The sequence below is a fragment of the Euprymna scolopes genome, chromosome 46 (assembly GCF_053919585.1).
Source record: "Euprymna scolopes isolate OS-2025 chromosome 46, ASM5391958v1, whole genome shotgun sequence".
Lineage (NCBI taxonomy): Eukaryota > Metazoa > Mollusca > Cephalopoda > Sepiida > Sepiolidae > Euprymna > Euprymna scolopes.
This window is the reverse complement of record NC_136527.1, coordinates 166,590,862-166,595,968: the sequence shown is the minus strand read 5'-3', so window position 1 is coordinate 166,595,968 and position 5,107 is coordinate 166,590,862.

Sequence of the window (5,107 nt, the reverse complement as noted above, 5' to 3'; positions counted from 1 at the left end):
GCCCTGTATTTAAGCATTTTGGTGATCGGTCATCTTCCTCTCAGTACAGATCTTTGCCTCCTGTGCATCCTGAGTAAGTTGCTGGAATCTGTGTTAAATACAGAAGTAATCCACCCCCTCAGCAAAAATAAGCTTCTTAGTGACATACAATATAGTTTTCGTTCTCCTAGATCTACGGCAGATGTGCTTACGCTTATATCTCATAGGCTTAGCGAATCTCTTGATTCCTTTCTAAGGTAGTTTTTCTTGACATAGCAAAAGCATTTGATAGAATATGGCATCATAGTCTACATAACAAGATCTCCCATTACAGTATAGCTGGAAATGTTTTCTCAATTATTAAATCATTTCTCTCTGAAGAGTTTATAAAAGTAGTGGTTGATGGGAAGAAATCGGAAACTCTCAGTATTAATGCTGAAATCCCTCAGGGGTCCATCCTGGGCCAAACTCTCTTCTTGATCTACATCAATGATCTCCCAAAACACATACAGCATTCATAGAAATTTTGCTGACGACACTACCATCTTTGGCAACACATCAAAGTCAAAAATTGACCATGTTCTCTCTGATTCTCTCTCCTCTGATCTTAAGCACATAGTCCAATGGGGAAAGAGGTGAATGATTACTTTTAATGCATGTAAAACCAATCTATATTTCATCACCGCTCTGATCCCCATCATTTTATTTCTGGAGGAATTGTAGATCCCTGTGTTTTTTTACTATTCTGTACTTTCACGTAAGAATTTAATAAACAAAATATACTGTAAAATATCGCAACTAAAATTACTGAATGGTTCAAAACAGCAATTGATGCACATGTTCCTACACGGATGTTCTTCAGTAAAACCCACTCTCCCCAATGGTTTACTTCTACATGTGCAGTTGCCATTGCTCAGAGGCAACATGCACACTATAGATTTATCCGGTATAAGTCCTGTACAAACAGACAAAGGTATATAGAAGCTAGAAATAATTGCAATAAAGAAGTAGCAACAGCTAAGTGTAAATATACTGAACAACCAGAAAACGCATTGAAGCGCAAAAATTAGGAACTCGTGATTTCTGGAAAATCTGCAATTGTATAGTAAATAATGAGCAATCGACAATATCCCCACTATCAAAGAATCATGAAGTTGTTTGCACAGCAACTGAGAAAGCTAGCATGCTTGCTGTCCAGTTTGCCTCAAACTCTACCTTGGACCCAGCAAGCCATTCTCTCCCTGATTTTCCTCTGCGGACAGAAACCACACTAGATGGTCTAAAGATCACGTCTTCCCACGTACATGATATTATAAAAAACCTTGACACCTCAAAAGCATGTGGACCTGACCTCATCCCGGCTGCGCTATTAAAAAAAATGCTCTCCTTAAGTCGCTCCTGTTCTCTCTAAACTCTTTAACAAATGCCTTAAGGAATCTTGCTTTCCTGGCTGCTGGAAAACTGCTTCTGTGGTACCAGTTTACAAAAACTCGTGCGAAAGAACTTGCCCATTAAATAATTGCCCAATTAGCCTCCTCCCTCCTTTCGCCAACATATTTGAGTCATAAATTAATCAAGCTCTAGTCCAACACCTTACAGCTGCTAAACTTGTCAGACCACCAATATGGATTTAGGCAAACCCGTTCTTTACTGTAATTTATGAACATTTATACAAAGCTCTGGAGAAAGCAGGGGAGGGGGAGGGAAGTAGCGCTTGATATATCTAAGGCTTTTGACAGGACATGGCACGATGATCTTCTGATGAAAATAAAATCCCAAGGTATTACTGGACGAATGCTTATCATAAATGGATCCTTTTCAAATAAGAGAAAAATCCAGGTTGTCCTCGATGGGCATCTGTCCAAAAAAATTTATATAAATGCGGGTGTGTCACAGAGATCGATTCTTGGACCTTTGTCATTTCTGATATTCATAAATGACTTGCCTGATAAAATTGTCTTGGAAATGGGTATATTTGCCAACGACACCATGCTCTATAGCAGGCACGCGGGAAAAACTAATAAGCACATATCCAAGGTAATGGCCAAAACATTAGAAGAGGTTTTGTTTAATAAATTGTTACATGAAAATACAGAATGATATTTTATAGTATGTTTTGTTTAATAAATTGTTACATGAAAATACAGAATGATATTTTATGGTATGTTTTGTTTAATAAATTGTTACATTAAAATACAGAATGATATTTTATAGTATGTTTTGTTTAATAAATTGTTACATTAAAATACAGAATGATATTTTATGGTATGTTTTGTTTAATAAATTGTTACATGAAAATACAGAATGATATTTTATAGTATGTTTTGTTTAATAAATTGTTACATTAAAATACAGAATGCTATTTCATGATATGTTTTGTTTATTAAATTGTTACATGAAAATACATAATCATATTTTATGGTATGTTTTCTTTATCAAACTGTTACATGAAAATACAGAATGATATTTTATGGTATGTTTTGTTTATTAAATTGTTACATGAAAATATAGAATTATATTTTATGGTATGTTTTGTTTATTAAATTGTTACATGAAAATACAGAATGATATTTTATGGTATGTTTTGTTTATTAAATTGTTACATGAAAATACAGAATGATATTTTATGGTATGTTTTGTTATTAAATTGTTACATGAAAATATAGAATGATATTTTATGGTATGTTTTGTTATTAAATTGTTACATGAAAATACAGAATGATATTTTATGGTATGTTTTGTTTAATAAATTGTTACATGAAAATACAGAATATTTTATGATATGATTTGTTTATTAAATTGTTACATTACAATACAGAATGATATTTTATGGTATGTTTTGTTTATTAAATTGTTACATGAAAATACAGAATGATATTTTATGGTATGTTTTGTTTATTAAATTGTTACATGAAAATACAGAATATTTTATGATATGTTTTGTTTATTAAATTGTTACATTAAAATACAGAATGATATTTTATGGTATGTTTTGTTTATTAAATTGTTACATGAAAATATAGAATGATATTTTATGATATGTTCTGTTTATTAAATTGTTACATGAAAATACAGAATGAAAAAAAAAACTAAAGAAAGCTAAAGTCAATTCTCCTTTGCCACAAAAATTTGAATCTTCGAACAAGTACATGTCTTGTTAATCGTTAACTGGTCATTAAATGGGTTATCATTTTACGATAAATTTATATAGCAAGTGATACCTTATTCTAAAATCTTAAATAATAATTATGTTTTTTATAAAATTTTCCTTGCCGATATTTTTAAGGTTATGGAAACTTATTGGCCAATAAAAGTAGATTTAGAATTTTGAAGTGATGGCCACTAAATGGGTTATCATTTTACGTAAACTTTATAGAAGAATATGATCACATTCTTAAATCGAAAATATTGGATAAAATATTAAAACAATCAAAAACCGCAAAATCAGTTTTTTGTGCAAAGTTGTTTCAAATTCACCCATATTTGAAAATCAAATTATCGTGTTTATGATAAACATTATTATTTTCTAAGAAATCACATAAGTTTTACTAAAAATAAACAAATTTCTGATTTAAAAAAAAATCTTAATGTCAGATTAAATAATATTTTCGGAATTTTTTTGGATTGGAGATTCATACTTTTTTTTTTTACATTTGTTAAAAGCAGAATCCATAGTTTTATTGGATTACAATAAAAAAAAAAAACTTATTTTAATGTTTAACATTATTTTAAAAGTTATTGAATGCATTTTTTGAAATTGTAAACAAAAAAGAAGAAAATAACTTACCTTTCATTCCAGAAATTCAATACGAAAAAAACAAGTGAATTCGTTTTTTTTTTCTTTTCTTTTGTGTTCAAAACAGAAAATCTGTTTTTGTTTGTTATGATTTCTTTAGTAAATTGATACAACTTTTGTTTTGTGTTGTATTAAGAATAACATATATGCAAATATAAAGGAATCAAAATTAAAAGATGAAAAACACGATTTAAACGTGAAATTATTTAAATAGAAAATCAACTGCAAAAGAATAATCAATTTAAGGTCATCGTAATCCGGTGAAATTATTATTTCGTTCCTTGTGTAAAAATGTTCGTTCATTAGTTGGATTTTTTTTTATTAAAGGTCTCTTCATATTTTTTTCATGAAGATATTAAACTAACTAAGGTTTATTTGTTACGACTGAACATTCTATTATTATTTGGATTAGTTGAACTACTGTTTACACCAAGATGAGAACAGTAATCCGAATAATCCAAATATAAAAAATATTTCACATAAACAAATTAAATGAAAGGAAGAATTAAACGACTCAAATACAAGGAAGGAATTACACGAAATGTAAAGTCAAATGACAAAAATAGATTTGGATAAAAAAAAAAGAAAAAGCAAATTATAACTACATGATTACATTATGAAACTTTAAACCTATTTTTATCAGTTATGATGACCTTCTCTTATTATTTCAAACTTAATTTGCTAATTAGCTTGACTGTTAGACATACAATCAGCAAAGATACGGCAGTTAACTTATACTCATGCCAGCCATGTTTTCATGTTAAAAGTTAAATAGCTAAATTCTTCTCAGAATCCCAAACTAAAAAAAAAGACAGTCATAATGAAAGTGTAGTACCTGTTTCTGGTTTATGTGTGAAAAAAAAATGTTTTAGTATTTTGACTTTATTTTAAGTAGTTTAATTGACTATCGAGCTTTGGACCCGTTTTCATGATGAAAGGTTTATGAATCCGGAGACAGAACTATAAAATGGAATTGTAGTATCTGTTTCTGATTTTTGTACTCATAGCAACCATGTTTCACATTATTATTATCACGGCAATTTAAAGGCATAATTTTGTTGTTGACATTTTGGCCTTCGGGACAAGATCAAAGTGTAGTATCTTTCTTCAGATGCTGCTGCTGCTGTGCACTCCAATTTCTTGTTCTCTGTAAGTGGAGGAGAAATCCTTCACGACTGAGACATTTTTTATTTTTGTTCCTTTTCTCCACATTAAAAAACGACCCTGGTGTCTAACTCTGTCCCGTGGGGGAGGCATTGTAAATAGGTACATTAATTATAATTCAGCTGAGTTGCATTATATCGTAATGCTGCCATCAAAGGGACATAATTC